General features: G+C 41.2%; 1 long non-coding RNA gene across 1 annotated transcript in view; it reads right to left on the bottom strand.

Moving 5' to 3' along the window:
* The window catches only part of LOC147239739 (uncharacterized), a 124,283-nt gene that overhangs the window by 10,365 nt on the left and 88,453 nt on the right, over nt 1-25,465 (bottom strand). Inside the window, exon 4 of the long non-coding RNA XR_015111668.1 lies at nt 25,308-25,380. This is a non-coding gene — a long non-coding RNA (uncharacterized LOC147239739). The remainder of the gene's footprint in view (nt 1-25,307; nt 25,381-25,465) is intronic.

The following is a 25,465-nucleotide window of genomic DNA, read 5'->3' as shown; positions in this document are numbered from 1 at the left end:
AGAATGGAAATGTCACTATGCCAGAGGATAACGGCGGTGAGATCCCTACTGCTGAAGAAACACAAATATAGCGTGCCAAAGCAAGATAAAACTAACTGATATGTGAGGATTTTGTGGGACTTGTTAAGTTAATTGCGGCTGCACCTATGGTAAGGCTACGCTCAAAGCTTAACACATCAATAACAGAAGTTGGGTATTATTTTTGACCATGAATCTTTCATCGACACTGTTGTTTTTTTCCAATATCTTCCTGTTCCCGGTGGAAACACGGAGGCACAGCTGATAAAGTTATGCAGGCATGTATTCTTTACTTGCTGTGATTTAGCGTGACTGTGCTTGTCACTGTGATTTAGAGGAGGCTGCAGTCTGCTTTCTGTTTATTGTGACCATAGAAGTGCAGCGTCTGCACACTTTCCACTTCAGAGTTATTGATTAAAGTTTTAAATGCTTGCCATATTACCCAGGGACTTCTGAGAGATTAATTTGCATCAGTGTTCATCTGTAATTAATTAGCTATTTAGACAGCTCAACCACACAGACCATCCAGAGAAAGTAGTCATTTTTTTACTCTGTGGAAGTACTGAGAGCAAACTACATGCTACAAATACTAACATGTAAAGAAATTTAAGCGGGAGACGTTTTGAAAAACAGATTTGCAATAAAATTTGGTTGGGAAAAAAAATCTCTCTAGCATGAAGTCTTCTATATATAAACTACCAGGTATGTGCTAATTTCAAGTTCCAGTAATCCAGTAACTTTACGTCAACGTCAAATTCAGATTTACAAAGTTAAAGATGATACTTGCTTTGAAAAGTTCTACCAAAAATAAAGTTTGCATTGTTATTAATATTATTATGAGTAATCACTTCTTTTGAGTAAGGCTTGGAGAGGCCAAGAGCCATAAGTTTATTTAGATTTCACCTCAAGTGACACAAGCCAGACGGCACGGAGTGTGGTGGTCAGCACTGTAAAGTCTGCATGTTCTCCCTGTTCCTGTGTGGGTTCTCTCCGGTATTCCAGCTTCCTCCCACCGTCCAAAGACATCAAGAGGGGACGAGGCTGATTGATACTCTAAATTGACCATAGGTGTGACAGTGAGTGTGAACGGTTGTCTGTCTCTATGTGTTGGCCCTGAGATGGACTGGTGACCTGTCCAGGGTGAACCCCGCCTCTCGCCAGCAGCTGCTGGGATAGGCTCCACCCCCCCAGGACCCTTAACAGGAATAAGCGGAAGAAAATGGATGGCTGGATGGTTACACACGCCCTCTAGTGGCTGTAGTGAACAGAGCCAAGGAGGAAATGCCTCAGGATATTTCTGTGGGTGTCACCATTGCACCTGAGAGTCAAGACCGTACTTATCAGGAACCAAATGTAAAAACTTATTTCATAACTCCATTTCATCTTGGTCACATTTACCTAAGTTACCTAACCCGCACATCTGAGACATATTATCAAATATTAACATTAAAATATATAAAAATGTTTAATGCAACTTGTGAAATATCAGTGTTAAATCTAAACGTAAATGCTAAATCTTAATAACATTAAATCTATATCTAAATATTTAAAAATAACGTCTAAATCCAAATGTCAAATCTAAATCCAAATGTCAAATCTAAATCTAAATGTCAAACCTAAATGTTAATCCAAACCTAAATGTCAAGTCTATACCTAAATGTTAAATCTAAACCTAAATGTTGAATCTAAATGTCAAGTCTAAACCTAAACGTCAAATGTTTCATGTAAATGTTGTCTCATTGTATCTATATTTTGTGAGAGCATCAATAGTCATCCCTCTAACACTGTCACAATATTGGAATTGAGGTATTTCGTCAAAATATTGTGATATTTGATCTTCTTACTGAACATTTTCGCTGGGAAAACGTGTTTTTGGTCATATTTAACGTGGTTTCCAGAGCTTCGACTAGCATTTGTGAAGGCAGCAGCATCACCAGAGAGCAACATGGAAAAACCTACAAATCAAGGACCGTTTCTGGATCGAATGCTTGTGATGGAAAAGCACCCAGACATTCGGAGTAAAAATTAAAATCAGAAAAGGAAAGCAATCAAAAGAAAAGGCAAACATGGTTAACGGCTGGATTCAAATACGTGTCTCGAGACAAAAACAAGAGAAACAAACGTGGTTATAATGAACAACGTGAAACTAAACAAGAAATACTACAAGACTGGATTTCTTGGGGAAAAAAATACCACTCTAGTTTTGACTTGTGACAAAATAGGAAACAAGAAATTAACTGAATGTGAAAACAGATCTGGCTCTGTATGAAGGCAAGTTGTGTCCTGAGGCTTTGGGTCAGCAGTCAATTAAATTATCACACTAAACTGAAAGACTTTTAAAATCCTCTTACTGAATAATGGTTGTCAGACATTCTGTATGCTTCATGATGTTCTGTTAAAAAAATAAAAAAAAGTTTGCTGCAATGGGATTAGGGCTTGATCCTCAGCTACAGCCGTGCCCGGTCTAAAATGACTATCCTCTTATCTCAAGGCAACAGAGCTACATTATGTTATGTACCAACTTTGTCAAGATAGAATGGATGTCATTGAAATTAATTTAATCTTCCTTAAATTAGCTTCTGACTATGATCTCGCTCAGTCAGAATTTATGTCCTCCAGAATTCAATTTCCTCCGTGGTGTAATGTGCTTTTATCAGTTGGTAACTATTCGGAGGCCTCCGATAATGAGAGCTGTCACAGCGACCAGAAGCAGATAGTGTTTGATGGCGACCATCTTGTGACCACTGGAACCGTCGCCCACATCTAGCAAGAATTTTTTTTTTTTTTTTAAGAGAGAGACACGAGACTTCTAAGACTTCCTGTGGCAGCTCTCGCTAAAGGAACAGAATTTTCTGAATCAGATGCAGATCAATCTGGAATCACTTTAATCCAATTACAAGTCATTAGACCATTAAAGTGCATCAGTATTTGATTCAGGGTTGCTGAAATGAAAGAAAGGGCATCTGATGTCGGAAATGTTTTCAGTCACGACGTTATTAAGATAACAGCTCAAAGCACGAACACACACACACACACACACACACAAAAATGCTTTTAAACTCATTCCCACACCCTTCTTGCACACAGTTCTATAATAAATCAATTAACTGATAAAGTCCCTATTGGATGTTAATGTTTAAGGAATGTTGAACTTGTTGAAGTGATAAATCGCATTAGAAGGATTGCTATCAAAATGCCAGGGCACGTAAGCACAAGAATACAGTGTATTTCATACATAATTTTCATTTAATGTGTCAAGTAACAAAACTGAAGGCCTCGTGCGACTGATGTACCTGAGACTGTCTGAAGTCTTGGTGCGGTTTATGTCCAACAACATGCAACTACTATCGCCTGCTATATGCTACAGTCAAGCTACAGGTCTGTCAGACGAGCTAGAAACACACCAGACGAGTTTCATACAGGAAGTTGGTCCTGGTCTGCACTGGTTTGGACCAGGTGGCCTGGAAAGTACCAGTACCCCAAACTACCTCTGCAGTCTGTAGAATCCATAATCCACACATCTTTCCCTTTTTTATGTCTTTTATTAGCTTTTAGCTCTCTAGACTATTCTCACAAGATTTTTGCTGTGTTCAGTTGTAGTCTTGGACCGCTAATCTGGTGCAGTTGCTAAAAGCGCTCTTGCCAGTTTTTTTTTCTTTTTTCGGTCAAACCAGTTGTGTTAGTGTCCCATCCCAGTGTTCCCATAAACTGTGAGGATTTTTAAAGTAGTCTAGCGCAGCTGTAGCTGCTCCTTTAACCTAATTCCTAAACGTCAGCATACATCAGCAATAACAACACAGCACAACACTGTTATACTCTGGGTTTTAGCAACTCAGACTGATAGAGTCATTTGTTTTGCACGTTTTTGGATCAGAAACTAAAGAATTGTTATTACTCTTTACTATTATTCTGTGGGGACATGAATGTGTGGAGTCAATAACAATGATAGTTACACTCAAAACTTCTGGTTGACAAATTGTCAACCAACCAGAAGCACCACATATATGTTTATACTGTAGTCCCATAATTTCAGTATTAACTACACAGCTTTTTTTTTTAGATCATTTTCCAGTCTATGGTGTGTTTCAGATGTTCAAACTAATAAAGCGCAGTAAGTAACCTTGCTTTTTTTTGGATTGTAAAAAAACTTGAGACTAAATAATTAAACAGGTAAAGAAAATTGTGATTAGCAGCCCTAGCCTTTTACAAAATATAAAACTATTGCTGAGTTTACATATTTTGATAGAAAAATCCAACGTCAAACACAAATAAAGAGACAGAGAAATATGTTCTCAACCGTCTAAACTCTGGCATGGGTTCTTTTCACCAGAAAATCCCGAGTGTCACCCTCTACCTAGATGTTTGGTACCCACCCGGCTGTCTGGTCCGCATTATTACTTTCATCTTGTCTCAGCTCCTGATGCTTAATAAGCTAGTACCTGAGGGTCCTGCCTCCATCTCTAAACTCTGATTTGATGTGGCAAGGAGACAGAAAACTGGGAAGAGGGGGGACAGAAATAAAAGAACAAGGGATCAAAATAACTGTGCCTGGCTGGCTGAGTGGAGTGGGGCCCATCAACACCAATAACCGTTAGCCGCAAACACGTGTGTCACAGCGAGACAAGTGTCATATCACTCAGCCCGCTGCTTCATTTGACTGGAACACATCAATCACTCAGGGAAATCCACACAGACGTGCTGAGATAGGCCTCACCTCTGGCTCCCTCATTACGTTGCGTCAGTGTTAGTGAAACCTCGGCCTGTCAGGAATTTCTCCAGAAGAGTCTCTCTTGTCCAGTTGTTTCTATCAACCACCGCATGCTGAGAACAGCAGCACAAGACGCAACCCTGCACGTCAATCTCGCAGCTATTTACACGTATATCAATGTGATTGGTGTTTCAGGTGACCTCTGCAACTAGAAGTGAAGCACAAAGCGTCCGCATGGATGCGCACGTCTGTGGTCGCGAGGTGGAGGGCAATCATCAGTGTTGAGAAGTCTTGATGAAGACACACTCCACTCTAAAAAGCTTCATATCTGCACAGCACACAACTGTTACCATTTGTAACCTCTAAGTGATTAGTAGCCCTGCCAAAGACGTTCTTGGTGATGGTGACTGTTACAGTAGAAGAAGACTTGGAGAGCTGTAGTACTGGCTGAGGAAGAATACATTCAATATTGGGGCAGATGAGATGTAGCCCCACCTAGTGGTGACAGGAAATCACATGTTTTTAACATTGCAATGGACTCCTCCTTGACCAGATTCATCTGAAATTTGGTCAGAAGTCCCTAAATATGTGGTGATGGGTTACTGGGTAGACTGGGAGATTTCATTCAATGCTGATACCGTGGTGAGGCGGTTAATTTTGATTTTTTTAAAGCACGTTATGACCTGACAGATATCTAAACACTGAACCTAAGTCATAGTGCCACCTTGTGGTAACAAGTCATCTTGATGTAACAAAATTTGATTCACATCAAATTTACACTCAGTTCTCTTCAAGTGATGTACAGCAAGGTAGTGAATAGTGCCCCCTAGTGGATATAAGAAACGATATTTGCACAGCATTCCGTGTGTCAGCCTGATACTTCATGCAAAAACCAAATCCATCCATTGTCATCTTCCGCTTATTCCTTACTAGTAAGGGTCGCGGGGGGGCTGGAGCCTATCCCAGCATCTACGGGCGAGAGGCGGGGTTCACCCTGGACAGGTCGCCAGTCCATCGCAGGGCCAACATACAGAGACGAACAACCATTCACACTCACATTCATACCTACGGTCAATTTAGAGAATCCAATCAGCCTCGTCCCCAAATTGCATGTCTTTGGACGGTGGGAGGAAGCCGGAGTACCCGGAGAGAACCCACGCAGGCATGGGGAGAACAAGCAAACTCCACACAGAAAGATCCCGCGCCCGAGCCGGGACTTGAACGCGGAACCTTCTTGCTGTGTGCAGCCCGCAAAATCCAAATATCATCCTAAAATCACACAGTTCCCCGTTCAGTTCCAGTGTGAGTTTCAGGTACTGGTAGGAAGCAGGAACTTTTGACTAACATGCAAAGAAAATTATCCACAGCACAATGAAAGACTTTAGTGAGAGTTTATTATGAGCCAGCAATGCGCTTTGCCTGTAGCTTCCTCTGGTTCCCTCAGAGTCCACAATGAATTCTCACTGCGTGACTCAGAGGAGGATGCAGTTGAAGCATTTCGGCGAGCGGTGGTTCATTTTTTTTTTCTTCTCCAAAAATGATCAAGATTTACAACCCTCTCTCTCTACGAACATCTCCAAACTCTCCGAAGGGCTGAATGTTTTATATTTGGTTTGGCTCACCTTGGTGGTGGTGTGTGCTCCTTCAGGTTCCACAAGTTGTTTTGGTTTTTTTGCTTAATCAATCTGGGAGATTCTAAGAAAATATCAAAAACTTTGGGGGAAAAAAAAACACCCAAAAAAAAGCCCAAGGTTATATCTGATTTTAATTGGGAAAAAAAAAATCTCAATTTATATTCACAATAATCTGATTTACAACAGAATTGGCAGGAAAGATCACATGAAGAGTTTTTTTCCCAACAGGAACAATACCAAAAAAAACATGTTCAATGTTGTAACATCAACATTGAGTCAAATGACCAATTGATTAATTTCCAAAACAGGTGCACACCTCTTGATAAACAGAAGCGCATATCACATAGCTTTTTTTTAAAAAACAAAACTCAACTAATTTCATCTCGGAACTCTTGAGGTTTAAGAGTGAAAATGTTAAACCGTCCCTAAGCTGCGGGCTTTAACGAAGAATTAGAGGCTTATTAACAAAAGCCTCCGTTGAAAGGCTCGCTCTCTCCCTGGCCGCCGCCAACGCAGTACCCAGCTGTGTATACAACTCTGACAGGTAGAATAATAACGGTTATACATCAGTGCACCTGAGAGCCCAATCATCTAAATCTTCCCCAGCCACTCATTACTTTATTGACATGCAATCTTAAGAAGGAGAGAAATATCGCACATGTAAGGTCACTTGGTTATGAAGACATATTATCATATTATCTGCATGAGGGTTGTAGGGCTCAGGCCTGACAAAGCTAATTATAATTGGACATGATACAGAGCTCAGAGCATATTACGTGCTTGGCTGCATGACAAAGTCGCAGCTGAGCTATGAGGGGGGAGAGAGAGAGAGAGAGAGAGAGAGAGAAGTGGAACATGAGCTGAAAGGCAATGTGAAGTGGGTGAAGCAGTACAATAACAGCAGGGAGCTCTCTGATGATAATTTATGGATACATCCTCAATAAGTACCAGGCCAAACCTGTTCAGGCTTGTTCACGGAGCACGAGATGGAAAGAGCCAGTTGTTCAAATACAAATTTCTTATGCACGCTGACTTGAAACAGCTCTAATGCCCAAATGTCACATTTTATTAGTGACAACAAAAGTGGCCCCGTGGCTTCTTATCGCCCCTCCCGATGTTATTTCAGTAACGCCGCAAAGACACAAATAACTTCTTCAGGTCCCCCCCCCCCCTTCTTAAATAACTAAATCCTCGTGCTGCCTTCTTCAAAGCAGCCATTTACCTCCAAACAATGATGCATTATTTTTCAAGCTGGCTCCACCATTGAGAAAATGAATCAAGTTCAGAGAATTGCAGGAACGTCTGTTCGAAGAATCTTACAGCAAGGTTCATGATCGGCACTAGACGGGAATACTCAGAAGTGGGATAGAGTTTAATATTGTCCAGGAAAGATGATTCTTCCTTTCATTGCTTCACAGCCATTTTACTGTAATATTCCCTCGGATGTGAGTATTTTAACAACTCAGGTCTATTACTGTAGTGCAGCACTAATGGCCCTTCTTCCTAAATAGCTGTCACTTGAGCACTAATGAAAATGTAGTGAAAAGGGAAAAAAAAAATCATTTAAACTAGCAGACGTTAAGGTTAAATTAGAAAAGTTACATTTGCATAATGTATGATGTTAGCTGTCGATCCACCCCCCCCCCCCCCCAGCATTGGGCAAATAAAACTAATGACAGGACTGGTGAGAATGCACGTCTCTTGCATCTTTATTACATTTAAAGAAACCCAAAAATAAAAAAAGAAGAAGGAAAAATAGTGAGTGAATAATGGCTGAAATTGTACTTTTGGATGCACTATCTCTTTTATTGCAGTTGTACTATAAGCCAAAGACCATTAAACGTTTTCTTACAGAGAATTTTTTATTTTGGCTTATCCTGTCATTTGTCGTTCTTCTGTACCACTAGAGGGGATTATGGTTTTTCTTGAGATTGGGGTGAACTGACTATTCAACGCAACAAAGAAACCCATTCATTTTTAAGTAGTCGAAGAGAAAGCAGCTCTTCTTCCTTCGCGAAGATGGTGCAGATGCTGTGAGACAAGTTAATGTTTAATTACAGCAAAGTATTTGAATAACACATACTGAACTTAAATCAAATGTATTGCATGTGCTTCTTCTTTAAAAAAAAAAAGAAATATATCTACAGCACTATTCTGGTCTAACTTTACTCTGCACAAGATACACAAAACATCTGGAGGTCCATCTGCCAATAAATCTCCTTGATAAATTACGGTGTTTCAAAAAATTGGTGGACAATTATGAGTGGTGCAACATCTTGGCCCGACTAAAATCATACTTGAAATACAAGACTACATTTCAGACGCTCAAGCCCGAGACCACAAATCACAAAGGCTGAGTGTATTAGGGAATTATTTCAAAGCACATCATGTCACACACAACCGTATATCTTTCCAGATCCTGGAAGTCTGGAAATGCTCATACGCGGACTAGTTTACATTGCAACACCACATTTTGAATTTGCGTGGCCCCGCGCCGAGCATATTGCTATTTAACGGCGCATTTGTTTCTGTAAGTTGTTTTCCGCGGATGAGTGCCACGGTAGTGAAAGGAATTAAGCTGTAGACAATTTTCCTGACTGGAGATCGGTCAATATGTCTGAAATTAATCAAGAGTAAGCAGTTTAATAACAATCTGCCTTCGAATTACAAAGCCTTGCAATTTGAGCATCACGATCCTGCTTTGAATGATTACATTTAATTAACAACTATTAAACCTGGCGCTTCTATTCGAAAACTCCTCCCAATCCGTCCGTATTTGTCATCTGGTTTCAGAAACTCGCTCTGACAGGCCATTTTTCATGATTTCTTACACTGGAAAAACACCAGTATTTTAATTAAGAGGCCTGAATGTCCAGATGCTTACGTATTTTTTTTCCCTAATGATTACTGATGGGAAAGCCATGGCCTTAACCGGCAAACATCGATAAAGGCACACAGGGTGCAAAGTAAGAATCCTTGTGTGTGTGTGTGTGTGTGTGTGTGTGTATGTGTGTGTGTGTGCAGAGAGAATTGAAGATTGCAGTGTTTGTACCATTGTAAACTGAGTGCTTGCACTGCTACTGCAAAAATACAAGTAAAACTGAGTACAATGTGTAGCCCTGGATTGGAAAAGAACAAAGCACGTCTACTGACCATAACATGAAAGGTCAGATGTTTGTCAGGACACCAGTGGGCATCTCCGCTGCTATGTGAGAAGGCTCCAACAGGTGGCATGAGACTCCTGCCCTGATCCCTCATTTCCTTCTCCGGAGGAGCAGATATAGCTGCAGGGGGACTGAAAATGCCTTTGTTGTTCTGTTGTTATTTGTTTAATTTGGCTACAAGGCAGAAAACTAGGCCTTGTTTCCTTTATACAGAGTTGATAATGTAAGAGGAGCCATGTAATGTTGTCTAATCTAGGAAAATAAAGGTATTTGACTCAAGAGTGGTGTCTTCTTTACAGAGTCTTTGAGTGGATTTACAAAAACTTTTCTCCCCCCCCTCCTCTACAATGTTGTTTCTTCTTTGTGAGCGCAATGAATCTTAATGATATTGTCCCTCTCAAGAATGTCAATTTTCTGGCTACTTATTTCAATAACCTCTTTGCTCAGGGCTTTCATTTCCTTAGGTACGCTGTTAAAAGGCAGCTCCAGCCTGCCCTGACTAATTTCCTCTCAGCCTCACAGATCACAGGCCTTTCCCACCCAGTGCTCCCTTTGCTCCCACAAAGACCCTCGTAATCCTGCTGCTTGTCCACAATTAATCTTCCCAGTTGCCACATTATTAACACAACCACCCACGGGCAGAGGATGCAAATGTAAAGCCAGGAACAAGCCCCTCTGTGTGCGACCCCCCCAACCCCCCAATCCCTTCCTTACTTGCCCCACAGTGGAGTGGAACGGGTGTCAATCACTCCAGAGGTTTAACCCTCCACCCACTATCAACATCAAGGGCTTTTAAACAACCTCCACCCCCATAATATGTCTAAACAATCCCTCCTCCCATCAGCCTTTTCTTGTGTTGTCTGCTTTCTTCTGTCCTTACTATCAAGTACTGGTCAGCACAAAGTTGCTACTATTGCAGTAAAGTCCTGTTGAAACAAATATGCTAGTCATTGATTCATTGAAATGCTTCCCTATTTGATTTTTACCACGTGATGAATGTCAGCAATCTTGGCCAGTTCACTTCTGTGGTGTGTCGACATGACAAACTGTCCTAAAAAATGTCTTTACAAGATGTTTGTAGCCTTAATGCTGACTGCAGCTCGCAACCATGACGCCATGTGTCTATGTTTTTAATGAGAATAAAAACACGGTGCCTGTGACATCATGTGTCTCATTGACTTTTATTGTTAGTGAGATTACTATGACAACTTTTCCTGTTTAACTCCAACACTGTTCGGGGACTAAAAATTTTCACTCAACCTTCAACTAACAGCAGGGTGTGTAGATAACGACTGAGTTTACCTTTTTGGGTAAACTATTGTTTTAAGTATTAAGAGTGTAAGGCATCGCATAGTTGGTTTGAATTCAAATATTCCTGTAAAGGCTATGGATATTCATAAAATCTTAAAATTAAAAGTCAGTTGTTCTTCTGGTTTTGAAGTGATATCATGGAAACAGAAACAAAGCTCTGTTCGTGTTGCGTGCAAGACGAGTGATGACTGCAGCCATTTACCACGGCGAGCTCCACCAGCTGAGTCTTAGCTGTTAGCATACACTCTATACAAATCACAGTCTTGATCAAAGGTGCTGCTGTGAGAATAGCTTGGCACCACTTTAAAAGACTATGAAAAAAAAATGTCCCAATCCAGCAATTCTGAAAGACCAGAAGGAAGAAAGGGAAAGCGTAAGAGCTGGATATGTGGAGGCTTTTTGAGAAGTTGGTCACTCTATTGCCTTCAGTGTCACTTGACATGAAAGTAATGTCAGTTCTATGGAGATCCAAGCTGTTCCCCAGTGGTTGAAATGCTATTGTGTGTTAGACAAAGGGTATGGTTTCATAGCACCCCCTTGTTTGCATGCATGACCAGCACTTTCAAAAAGGGCCTTTAGATCTAAATCTCAAGCTCCACTCAGCACAGAAGGCAGCAGGCAGCTTTGTTAGCAGTGAGAAATTACTAGGGATGTCCAGGCTGAGAACCAGGCGTTCACATCTACAAATAAGTGCTGTGATTATACCGAGGTCTGCAACAAAGCCAGACAGCCCCTCTGAGCTCGGGCATGTTGTTTACCAAGAGTAACATACTGAAATATACAAGATCGTCTCATGCTGCTGTCCCGGAGATTAAACTGGGAATGATCACAAAGTCGTGGTAACGCAAACATTTCTTAGGAGCAGCGCGGCACCTCTGTGGTCAACCAATTGAAATGAAAAGGAAATCTAGCGTATGTGCAAGAAAAAGTGAAATATGTTTCAAAGAAAGCATTTACCAGCTTAAAAGCCAGACATTTCCCGTGGGAGTTTAGGTAGATAGCGAATACTAGATTCAACTATAACGCATTCTCTTGAACTTCAGTGCCATTTTGCTGTCTGTCTTATTATCTATATCTTGTTTCCTTCACTTCAAAAAAAAAAGAAGAAAAAAAGACAAGATTTATATCTCTGCTCACTTCTCATGCACGGAACACATCTTCACATTTCACAGAAATTCAAGAGGACAGGGTGAACTCACTGTCAGACATCCAAGTTATTAAGAAACCATTTTTTTGCTGCAGAACGTGAAATTCTCACAGTGATATATCAAGACCTTGGATTTGAGAAAAAAGGTTCCTGTCAGATAAAAATGTGAAAGTATTTCAAACTTTTAACGGGGCTCCCGAGAGAAGGAGAAGACAATGTAAATGATGAAGCTGATGCAACTTGACCTACAATCATGATTCTGAAGAGGGAACAATAAGACATCACTAGCTGTCTACAGAGGCTAAGATGAGCAGTGAACCTGTAAGCAGGCAGGAATACAGATCAACAGCCAAATAACAGCTGGGATTCAGTAAATATGCATTGTCTGGCATGTCTGGGGGTCAGCTGTGGACCCACTGAATCTTGCGGGCACCTGAAGAGCGCATCTCCATGGGAATTTTTGCTAAGAATCAAAAATAAAGTTAGAACAAGATTAAATAAAGAGAGGAAAACATTCTTGCAAAGGAAATTGACTCGCAATTATCTTCAATATGATGGAAACGTCATAAAGTCCAGATGGTTGAATAATTGGAATAAACTGTTCTCTATAATTGGGTTTTCATCGATCACTTAAAATAATTTTGATTTCAAAAATATCTAAGTTGAAAAAAAGTTTTTTGTTTTGGAGCCACAAGTGACCATATTTTGGACAAGAGGCTGGAGCCGCCTGGAGTGACAGTCGCGATGAAGTCTTGTCAATCCTAAGGTAGCCGTGCCCTTCAGCATCTGCTGGCTTTATCATCTATATTTACTCTAACTTTGAAAACAAGAAAATATTGTATTAAAGAACACTTCAAAGTCCATAAATTCATCAGGTAAATGTTTACTGTGGTAATTTATGAAATAAGCAGTTGGCCGATTTTTTTCCCCATAGGTTTCCATCCAGAGTGCAGGTGCAGGACTCTTTTCACACCCAGGAGTTACTGAATGTTCTGGTTCTCATTTCCAGTCGTACCAAACAGTTGTTTTCACAGAGCCTGATTAAGCCAATTACCTGCCAAGAATCAAACAATAGACAAGCTAGCGGCTATCGAGCCGGTGAAGGGAGTCAAACGTCAGGCAGATAAAGAGATTTTTCTCATGAACTGCTGGAAACCAGAACAGAATTTTTACAAGGTGTGAATGCAATCAGTAAACTTTTCAAGGCACAGAAAAGTGCTGTTGAATACACAACCAGGAAGGTGTTGATTAACCATGAATACACTAGGCAAGCTATTTGCTGTCTAGTCTTCGAGTTTGTTAATTAACCGTTCCCTACATGCGCTAATGAACATTTTTGTCATCTTACTGTACGTTTACATATTTCAGCAGGTGTACATTAACAGAAATTCTATTTACGGTGTTTGACTAAAACTTGGCTTTGAAAAGGTCAACTTGGTATTAAATCAGTCAAACTAAATGTTGACTTCTGCTTTGATAGTTGGACTAACATGCCTAGATAATGCAGCTGCGACTGTTTTTAAGCTTCACATTGACCAAGACGAACGTTCCGTAGATTCAGGAGGATCTACGCACGACGTCAATAAGGTATCATCACGATGGTAGTATCCTTTTTCCTTTTTTTAAGTCCAATTCGACAGGGATGCTGGTTGCTAACTTTTTTGGTGTGTGGTGTAAAAAAGGTCAACCGGAGGTAAGACGGGACAGCCTCCTCAGACAAGAACAGGAGTCCAAACGGAGGCTGATTGATGATAGCTGGACTAAACTGACATGACACTGTTGGATTTTATAGAGGTGAGAAAGAAGCACTTCACCTGTTTATCTGAACAACTCTAGTTTGATTCTATCTGATGTCTTGAAGGGGAAACTCCTGCTGAATCTCTTTCACAAACGTGGCTGAGGAGGGAGAGAGAGAGAGAGAGAGAGAGAGAGAGAGAGAAAGAGAGAGAGCGAGCTGTCTGATAAAACACAAAGAACAAGCACTTCTCCAGCTGCTCCATTCTCATGTGAGAAGGATGAGAACTCACACAGGGTTAGTCAGAGGTTGTTTGGAGACGAGCAACATGGAGGCAGGCCAAGGAGACATCAAGTGTTGCTTTACATGAAGTAGAACACACCGGTTGCCCAGTGGCATTGTACTCGTACGTGAAGTATATCTGTCAGCTATCAGGTAACGAGTGAGAACACGGGTCGGAGAACGATGGCAAACACAAAGCTCACTTGAGGTGAGCCGATGTGCACAGCTATTATTTACTTTACAGGATGACTGTGGGGATTTCAGTGTCAGGTGTGATGAAAGCTCAACTCCCTTCCTCTGTACAACGCTGAACCAACCACAACTGAATGGGAATTATTTCCGTCTCTGCGGGGGGGAGGGAATTTTGAACACGCACACCAAAGAAAACAAACAACAACAAAAAAAAGGTTGCACAACATTGTATCCCAACCGTCATTGCCTTTAAAGCACAAATAACATAACTAAATTTCCTGGAGTCATCACAAAAACTTAAAAGACATCAGTTTTGAAATGTCAGATGGTAAAATCAAATTAAGCCGCTTTGCCAGACCCCCACCCTGCCAACCCCACCTCTATGAACTGCCAACATGGATGTCTCACATCACCTGAAAAATCATGAGCAACACAATTTAATTACAACTAAAAAAAAAAAAAAAGTGTAAACATCACTCTCTTTCATCCCTTTATGTATGTGGACAAGAAGACAATGTGTTAAGAGGAAATAAATCTGCCTTGACAGCCACATCAAAGGGTGCAGTGAGGGGCTTACTGCTACTTAAGGCACAGGAATGCTGTTGCTAAGCATCAGTCCAAAACCTATCAGCCTTTTAAGGACTCTACTACATTTGAGCAGAGGGCTGAGTAGGCTATAAAGACCAGAAACGCCTAAAACAACACATTTGTATATCAATCAGGCAGATTACGAACAAAATCATTCATATTTTTTGGAAGATATAATCTAAAATCTCTCTCTCCCTCTCATAAATATTTTCTGTCGGTGAACTTCCTTTGCCCTTTAAGGGAGGACATGCTTGTTGATGAATTAGGACACACTCCTGCACTATGAGTCAGTGCTAGCCGCCACCTTCCTGTGAATAAATCTAATTCTCCCATCTTGTCCGGGTGAAGTGCTAAATCACTAACAACGTCTGGAGGCAGCAGGGTGGCTAGGTGGCCAAGCCCGTTATAATTCTGTCAGTCAAACCTATTTCAGCAACTAACAACTCTGAATTAGAAGACGTGACAAGTTCAAAAGAGAAGGCTTTTAAGTTGGCGAATGATGTCGATTTGCATGTCATTCACCATTTTGATGTGTGAAGTGACTTTTTTTGGGGGGGTGGATTCTGAGAAAGAATGGACTGACGTAGGAAATGGAAGCAATGGGTGACCTCTCACTAACTTGTAATCCACAGAGAATTAGTCATAACAACAGCGGATAAATCCTTTTCAGAGAGTTGAGCCGTTGAAGCATGGCATGGGGCTGCCTGGCCAACAAATCTCCTTTTTTTTTTTTTTTTTTTTTTGGTATCTCATCGTTGAGATGAAAGGGAAATGGTGCTGCGGATTACAAGAACAATCGTGCATTATGAGTCGGGGGGGAAAAAAAACAGAATTGGTTTTGTGAGAGGCCACTCATAACCAATTACCCACTAGTTCTGACAGCCAGACAAGTGTAGTCACGATTGGACCAGACAGTCCATCAGTGTCCTTATACAGTGACAACCACACATATCAGTTGGAGCTACAAATCACATCTTGTTCAAAAGACAGTAAATGTGGAGTCATTTGTCTGTTGACAGCACACGCATTTTTGAATCTTTTTCAGCGTATGTCACTCAAATTTTGTTTGCCGATATAATTTGGCAATTAATCAGATATCTGAAAACCTCACATATCATCTGATTATCATTTATTGAGCAACAATAATAGATGAAAAGATTGAACCTGCACTAACACTTCTAGCCCACATACGGACATCTACTGTCGCCCCAAAAGGCAATAAAAATAGCCACTGATTATGCAAGGGGGAGAGGGTAATTTTGTCCATTTTCGACACCTTGATGTGTTGAATATCTGTTTTAAACACTTCGTAGGTAGCTGCAGAGATAGCAATAGCCTGCTTAGCTTTCTTGTAGCCTTATAGCTTGTATCTGCTAGCACATTGTCGACAATCTGTCCAAAATCTGCAGCAAAAGTGGATTATTTTCAATGCCAGACCATAAATAAATGGAAGGAGGAGCTCCACAAATATGGAGCTTCCGTATTAGAGGTCAGCTTCAGCTCGAGGTGATCATGATGTAATTTGACAGCTCAGCGAAGGAAGAGTATAAAACTACCACAATCAGATTAAAGCCAAGTGGCGAACCTACAGTCTAATTCGGGACTGCTTCAGCGGTAACGCCATGGAAGACAAGAAACACAACAGAGCACTGAGGAACGTGAGCTTTAGCCAGCTTTTATTGACGGCTATGCTGCAAGGGTGTAAACTTGTAACTTTTCAGTACAGGCTGACCACAATTTAGCTTTTGAGGATGCTAATATTTTATTATGAGCACGCAAAACAAAGGGATTTTTGGTTGGACAAAACACTGAACATGAAGAAATGTCTTTACTTGCACCACTTTATGGCCTAAACAACCAGTTGAATAATCATTAAGTAAAAAACTTAAAATTCATTTATTAAATGCAGATGAGGACCCATGAAACTGTTTTAAATTGCAGCTAGGAGCTAATAGTGCAGTTGCTGCAATTTTTGACTATATTTGCTAGATGATTATAACCTAAAAAATGTCTATCTAGTTGTTTATATCTTTCATTTGAGCATAAACTGAAAAAAAAACCCATTTAAACACATCATGGCATTGAGTGGGTGGAAGCTTCTCCCTTTATTGTAATCAGCTTTCATCCCAGCCCTTTTGATCCCTCGCTTTCTTTTGTGCGACACACCTCATCACCTTTATTTTCCGCCATAATTGCATGGGAAAGATCTCTCCTTTGATACTGTCTGCATGCCAAATCACTATCGGGGAAAGAGTGTCGAAAAGTGCCATGTGCGCTGTCGGCTGAGAGGAAAGAAAGGGGCTCATACACCTGTGGAAGACAAACAGGGTTTTCAGAGATATGACATATCTATCATCCCGGCACAGGATATGAGCTGTTCTGTCATCTTAATGGTGACGGGGGGTGCATAGTGGAACAGTAGGTGCTGAGAGACATGTGTTGCACATGGTGAACAGTCTTGCAGCGAGCATTCCCAGGTCTTTGCCCCCACCTCTCAACTCTGTCCAGGCCCCTGTCTCATCTGCTGCCTCTAATCTGCAGATACAGTCCGCTCCTGCAGGCTCATCTCTGGGCTGCTGAGTGGAGCTGAACAGGATCCTCTGCTCCCCCTCAGGCCTCCTCCGCATCCCCTATGCCATCTCTGCGACGTCAACACCTACCCCCCACAAGTGGCAGGTGAGGTAGACAACTGTCTCCTGCGAGCACAGCTGCAAACTATTTTAATGGGGGAAGAAGAAAAGCACGGAAATGCATAAACCAAAAACACATTTACTACATCCTTGGATAGAAAAATGCAAATGAGGAAAGTAGAATTCTGCAGGTTTGTTTGTGCTATTTGCAGTTATTTTACTGGATGATTTTATATATATATATATATATACACACACACACACACACACACACACAAAGAATTTATACTGAATTGTCCTCTAAAGTCATAAAAATATGACAAACAAACAATGAAGGAATTCCTGCACTGCATCTCCCCACACAGAGAGGCAGCCGCAGTCTAACCACATTGCTCCCAGATAAGCAGGGTGGATTCTACTGAGAGAATCTGTTATCAGGGACGCTGCTATGCACTGACATTAAGGATAATCATATCTATCAGCACACTGCCAAACATCCCCAAGTGAGCCTGGCGGAGAACAAAGCCTGCATGGTCTCTCCAAGCTAAGGTTACAGGCGGATGATGATGTACTTGTCCTGGGGCGCAAATGATCCACTGCCCAGCCAGCTCCGTGTGCAATGAATAGAATCCGCACAAAGATATGGATATCTGCTGCACAGTTCAGATATCTGCTCATTTCTCTTTGCTTGATAGTCACAGGTGGCTTGCTTGTTACAGTCCTGAACCAGGAAAGCGTGTGGGTACTCCAGTAGCATATAGCTGTCCTGTCTGTAGATAAAATGCAAGTGTTGGAGGTAAAAGATGGATAACGCGGTCGCTCATTGCCTCAGAACACACACCTGCCTGGGTGAGGTCTCCTCAAAGTCACTGTTTGTTCTGGATTGTTGCTCTCATATTACACAGGAAATCAGAAGATCAGCTTTTTGTGTGAGATTTGAGGGATGCATTTGTTATTCATAGTCACCTTCAACAGTAAGGGAGGATTTCAGTTGCACAACATGCAAATAAAGAGTTTGGGACAGAAAACAGAGAGCAGCTACGGTGAAACTATGAAACAATGCAGAGGAGAATCTGTTTTTTTTTTATGTATACTACCAATAAGACTGCTATCATTGTTACACTGAGTATTTCATTACCGACTAGGCATTAAAACCAAAACATAACAAAAGCAGGATGAGTAGCGTTCTTCGGCAGCGGTGTCATTTGCAGCACGCATTTCCCACGTTTTGTTCACGGGCAGGAGAAAGGCAAAACAACAACAGCCAAAAAAAGGGCAATTTGAATCTGATGAAGGAGTTTCAGGATGAGTTGCTGCTTGGAGTGATAAACTGCTTTTTTTGCTGTTTTTTTCCCCCTCTGGTTCGGAACTGGAACTGTGAGAAAAATAAAACAAGCAAAGTTGATGCTAATCATGGGTTGCCTGTATTTTTTTGTTGAACTGTACTTTAGTTAACACTTTTGAAATATAGCATTTTAACGATAAAAATGAATGAAAATGAACAATATTGAAAAATAAATTAAAAGAGGGGAAGTTGATAAAGCTCGCTTAAAGTGATTTTTGGCCACTAGGAGGCGGCGCTGAGACTATCACGCAGTAACGTCTTTATTTGTTCAGCGTTCAATGTCAGTTTACCGAAGATTAGTTCTTCACCAACAAAAGAATTTCCTGTGTAGCCGCAGTAGATTGACAGTATTATGTCTTGTGATGTACGAGATGTCTTTGAAATGTCACAATGCTAACGTTAAAAAAAAAAACACACACATTGGATTTTCTGCTCATCCGACATAGAGCCCTGACTGTGTCTTGGCATGTTAGCTGGTGTTATTATTTCATTTCTGATAGTCTGCTGCCAAAAGTGGAATAACACAATGTTTTAATACTTTAGGACATACACTTGTTTGATTTCTCTTTGAGCTGGTTGAACCACTGAGATACATAGTAAACACAGTCAAGTATGTATTTTAATTGTGCATCCACAACCCACCAAAAAACAATGAGCTAAAACAGTTTAACTGCATAAATTTGGGCCAACTGAGTAATTTGATTAAAACATCACAAATTACAAATATTGCTTTGTAGCAAACTGAAAGTAGTGCATGCACTACTTATATGCCTGTATATAAACAACCCTGTGTTTCATGTCCTTGGCACCTGAGACTAGTACTACACCCTCACGTGGCCTCTCACGGTCACCACACACTCATGTAGAGTGAAGGTGTGGGAAGACAAAATATGTGTGTGTGTGTGTGTGTGTGTGTGTGTGTGTAGAGCTCAGAGCCAGACAAGGCAGCTCATCTTGCTTGCAGAGAGAGGGAGAGCGAGAGCAACAACTATCAGTAGGATCACTCCACTTCACTCCACATGCTGGAGTCTAAACAAGTCTCTGTTTTCATTTCCATAAAGCAGCGCTCTGTCTTTTGTTCTGACGGTGATAAGATGTATAAATTATGAGCAGCTGACAAAGTATACTGGGGCGCCTCGGGCAGCTCATCAGTCATGCTCGGCCTGTCAGCAGGTAACTGATGGGGGCCCTACAGGCACAAAGCCCCCTTTTTACGCAAAGGAGGAGGGGTTGGGGGGGGGGGGGCAGAGGAATTAAAGCTGTTGTTGGAGTCCAGAGCACAACAGCTGACTCATATTTAACAGTCTCTTTAAAGGAGTGAGGCAGACACAGAAACCTTCAAGCTTCAGAGTGTTTTTTTGTGGCTCTCTCCTCAGGAGTGTATGTCTTGCTGTTGTGCTCTGTCGACATTACACAATGGCTGTCACGCAGGAGGCAGGCACACAGAGAAAGTCGTCTTAAGAGACCACCCAAGAGGAGTGGGGGGGGGGGGGCGTCTCTGCTAAAGAAGCTGTTCAAATTAAATAATCTTCATCTTCATCAAAACTACCAAATACATACATAAACAGATATATTTAAATTCGTCTCCCTTCTGAGTGTGTATCTGCAGAGAATCGCACTCAGCTCTTGTGACATTGAACCTAATAATGCTCCAATCATAATGGATCATTGAGTTTCATTACAGTACTAAAGCCCAACCTAACCTGCCAAAGGAAGAGGGTCTGATTTACTGGGGCTTTTATGCACTGTGTGTACTTGAGAGATAATCGTAATGAGACTGTGTGCTGGGGTAAAGATGACAAGTAAAAATTGATGTCTCTTCCTGCAGCTATGTGGGTGGGAATGAGTCGGCTTAATTTCAGTCAGCGGCGCAGCTCTCGTCTCCCTTGGTCATTGTCGCTTTCTGTCTTGTGGACTCTAATCTAACTAGGTGGATGTGGTGGAGTCAACTATCCGTCCTGCACCGCCTGGAGAGAAACAACAAGAGTGCTGGTCTGTGCTTCTTCTGTGGTTTTGTGTGTGTGTGTGTGTGTGTGTGTGTGTGTGTGTGGGGGGGGGGGGGGGGGACGTCCACTTTAAGTCGAATGGTTTTTACCACAAAATGGCAACAGGACGCACAACTCCTTTGCATGAAAAGGGCAGTGAGTTTGACTGGTTTGTGTTCCCTCATCATATTTCTGCAAACCAATCTCTGTAGCTGTCTGATTGTCTGGAAGGACAAGTATCACACCTTCATTTGGGTCAGACAGGTACTTTACCGTATCAAATGATCAGGAGTGTAAAAATTCTCTGAACAGAGTCTGATACCAGACGAGGAAATACACCACTTCTGCTCAGGAGATGTAAAATGATACAGCTTATCTCTGGTACCCAGGAGGAAGAGATGTGTCCATCAGTGCCAAAGAATGGCGTACATGCATACGAGTCATTCAACAAGCTGAAAAATTGCTTTTGTCCTTGTGTCAATCAGAAGAAGAAGAAGAAAAAACTTGGAAATTTGATCAATTTCACAGAAAACAACCCAATTTAGATTACCCAAGGTGACATCAAAGTCTCGTCTCAATCTCCCTCAGTAGATTTTCTCCAATTAACAATTCTAAAGCTGCTCGGATGAAGACGTTTATATGAACAATGGGTCACATTACATAGAGTGGTAACAATGATCACATCTCTGTGGTTCTATAGCTATTAAACTTTTTTCATCTTTCATGTCATTGTTTTGGTTTTACTGCCCCGTTTTTTTGGGGGGGGGGGGGGTTCATTTTCGCCGCTCTCATCAGCTTAATTTGGAGTCACAAACAGGAGAAATCCATTGATTATCCATATTTGAGAATTAGCTTAAATATCATCTTTATGCTAAAGGCGCTATTTAAAAAAAACAAAAACCCAAACATCATTATTGATAGCGATGATACATTTGAAAGCTACTCTCAGCTGAACTACAGTGACTCTTGACCTCCCCACTGACCAGACGATGACCTCAGCAGCAGCGTCATCTGGAGGCTGTACTGCTTTAGTGTCTACATGAGAAAGTGTTAGTGTGCGGGCGCGTGCGTGCACACACACACACACACACACACACACACCCTTGTACTTCTATCTTTGTGTGAGGACCTTCACTGACATGATGCATTTCTGAGCTCCTTACCCAAACCACCGCAACTAAATGTCTGACCCTTGACCTAAACTTAACCTGATTCTAACCCTGACCCTAAAACCAAGCCTAGACTCCAAGGGAGAGATGAAGACCGGCTAAAATGCGGTCACTTTCCAGAGACGTCCTCACTCTGTCGGTTAAGAATTTATCCTGGTTCTGACTATGTAGCAAGTGCAAGAACACACACTCACGTGAGGTCATCCAGGTAGATCGCTCACTCACTTGAGCGATGAGAGGAAAACCAATACATATTGTCAATATGTCAAACTGAAAGGGCTAATTATAACTCACGGGCTGATCTTGATTGAGGGCTCAAGAGCACAATTACATTGTCCACATTAAAATGATGCATGAGTGTTTTCGATTTTACAACACATTTCTCATTAGGCGCCGGTGTGGAGAATGCCATTTGGTGACCTGGTTTAAAGGTGACGCTAAAGGGACAGGAAAGTAAACTGAAACAATATTTAGAGTATGACAAGAACATGCCCGTGCTGGTACGCACCCTCACTCCAAGCACTGCAGGGGAACTAGATTAGACTAAAGGTCATTTGTGTCTTTCATCACAAAGGTGGAAAAAATAGTCAATGTCCTGTCAAACAGGCACAGCGGTGTCTTCTCAGGGCACAACTGCCTCATTAAGAGACATTTTTGGATGGATACTGAATGCTATATTTAGGAACACTTCAAACGGAAACCTTTTTTTTCATTATTCTTCAAATACGTGATTACTGATCGGTCAAAAGGAATAATGGAAGATGTCATCAAATCTTTTAAAATCATGGACTTAAGTGTATGAAACTTAATTAGCATCTGTCCATTTGTGTACTAGGATAGCGCAAAGTGAGAGATAATAAATGAGGTAGGAGAACAGATCAAATAGGGGTCACAGTGTCTGCATAGGAGGAGGACGGCTGATGGATGAGTCAACAAATGAGTTATTTTCACCCAAACAATGACGTGTCTTCAAAGTGAATTTCGCACATAAAAGGTACAATTTGTAAAGGAATTGTCCATCAAGGGTCCGCAACAATCCCTCCATCTCCATCTTTCGGTCACTAACAGAAGCTTTTGAGCAAAAGAAGTGAGCACTAGAGTGTAAATTAACTGTTAAATTGGGGGTTTCACCTACCTACCTACCTAAAAAAAAAAACGAATAGCCATCTTTTTTGGGGGGGGGGGGGGGGGGTCCCCAACTTTCTCCTGCTCCTAAGAGGACGGAGCAACTTTTTAGAGTTAGATGTATCCTCTCAGTTCAGGACTTGGAACATTGCTGTTAGAGAAAAGGATACTGGATCACATGGACCATCTATAAATCCTTTTTAATTCTACTGATTCTGCTGCCGCTTTTTGATTTGGAGAGTAAAATAAAAAGCACTAGCTTCTTGAGACAGACAAAAAAATGATACCAATTAACTTTAACCATCAGAAAACTACCACATTTGTTGGTGTATTTAGTGGTTTTGTTCAGAAAGTGTGCCCATTGTGTATGAAATAATTCTACTACTTTATTTCTATTTCTTTTGTCACCTATACAGTGACAAAAGATTTTAGCCACTCTTAGGAACTTCTATGGAAACAGAGGGAAAAAAGTGAGTGCACTTGTGTACTAAAGCCCTCACTCTATTCACATCCAGCCCAAAAGAGTTGTCTCAGTAACAACAATAGTGGGTAACATGATCATTCATTACACATTGTGTAAACAGTGTAACCTATCAGTCCTGTCAATCAAAATGATTGATTGTGGCCTGTCACACGAGAAGAGTGACACGTCAGGAAAGTTTTTTCTCAAACAAAGCGTGGTGCATTCAGGCTGCCACAGAAAGTGGTGATTAATGTGTTCTCGCTGGGTAATCCCACACCCCGAGCTAATGAAGGAGGAATCTATCATCTCCACTGCAGTGGTAGATGTCACAAGGACAGCAATCCAAGTGCCTGGGAACAATTTACTTTCTTTTCTCTAATTGTTCCTGAAAAGTGTGACAGGTTTGGAGAAAAACACTTGAGTCGACAGCTCCTCGGGGCAGACACAACAACGTACAATGGATGCCACTTCAACATACAAACCCACTGCTCTGGACCTGAAAGTATCACTTACTGTTCCCTGGAAACACTCAAAGAAAACAAAACAAAAAAAATCCTCTACAGCTACAGTATGTTCCATTACTATTATTATTATTACAGCTCTGTACTTCTACAATAGCCCGAAAGGCTACTGAAGAGAAGAACTCAATGGACAATAAATTTCTTGTATTAAAGCGACATTAACCCGACGCTCCTCTATGCTAACAAGAGAAAGCGCACCGAGGTCATAAACAAGTCATCTGCGCTTCATTAAGATGGCTACACCTTATAATCAAGAGCAAAGCAAGATACTAAACAGCAATTAGAGAAAAAGGGTTGAAGCTGAGGGATCATCATTGAAGTCCCTGAAGAATGCCGTGTCTTGCAAAACAGGCACAGTGCAACAGTGCGAGAGAAAACCATACTGGACACATTTTCTTTTGTAAAAGTGGTATTTCTATTTGTTACTTTTAAATTTTATTTCAGGAGACATAATTTCAACATCTTATCTCAAAATATTTTCCAGGCAATCCTTTAAAACTCTGTTAGACTGGAGTGTCTTTTATGTTTGGGAACATAAGCTGCGCTTAGCACAAAAAGGAAAGCTGTAAAGTCCAAATGTGTCACAGCCGTCTGTCCTCACGTCATTTAATTTAATCTGGTTTTCATGCCTGTTCACATTACGGGGCCTGATAAAACAGCAACACTCTCAAACATCTGCTTGCTCTGGGAGTCTGTTGATTATTCATTCAGCTGGAGGTCAGATGCCACTTGGCTCACACAGCCTCACGCCCGACCTAATAAATCAATTTCTGGAGCAATTATGAGTAATCGCATGTGCTTTAAAGTTTAACAGTCTGTTTTACGAGGTGCGGTTTCATGTGAAGTATTCGCACAAGTTGAGTCATCACTCTAATTGCACTTGTTTTTGTGAATGACGCCCTAAATATGACCTACACGTGTAAAATGTACTCCTCCTCCTCCTCTGGCACTTTATCTTAAAAAATATAGAGTGAGATTCTTGACTCAAAAAGCTTGAAGCTTCGCACGAAACATTCCATCAGGTATTCAGCTAACCTGATAAAAGTGACTTAATACGTGTTTGCTTGACTAACAAAAGGTGTTGGACCACCATTATAGATCAGTATGCATGATATAATACCCTGGAATCTGTTGATCCTGACTCAGAAATATTTTTAACTTCAGTCCATACATTTTACAATGTTTTCTTCCTCCATTTGTAGAGATTAGAACATTATAAAGGTAAGTAGACGCCTCCGACATTTTCTCTGACTGTTAGTTTTCACTTGTGTTTTGCATTACATTACTTGCCTGTCTTGTTGCGGAGCATGTCCCAGCTTGAATTGGACAGGTCATAAGGGTACCCACAGGACTGGTTGGTAGTCTAAAACAGAGAGAGAGAGAGAGAGAGAGAGAGAGAGAGAGAGAGAGAGAGAGAGAGAGAGACACACACACACACAAACACACAC

This window comes from Aulostomus chinensis, chromosome 23 (assembly GCF_037954235.1).
Source record: "Aulostomus chinensis isolate RoL2024-O1b breed Wild chromosome 23, RoL_Achi_v1.0, whole genome shotgun sequence".
Classification (NCBI taxonomy): Eukaryota; Metazoa; Chordata; class Actinopteri; order Syngnathiformes; family Aulostomidae; genus Aulostomus; species Aulostomus chinensis.
The sequence above is the reverse complement of the archived record's forward strand: the minus strand, read 5'-3'. Positions and strand labels throughout refer to the sequence as shown.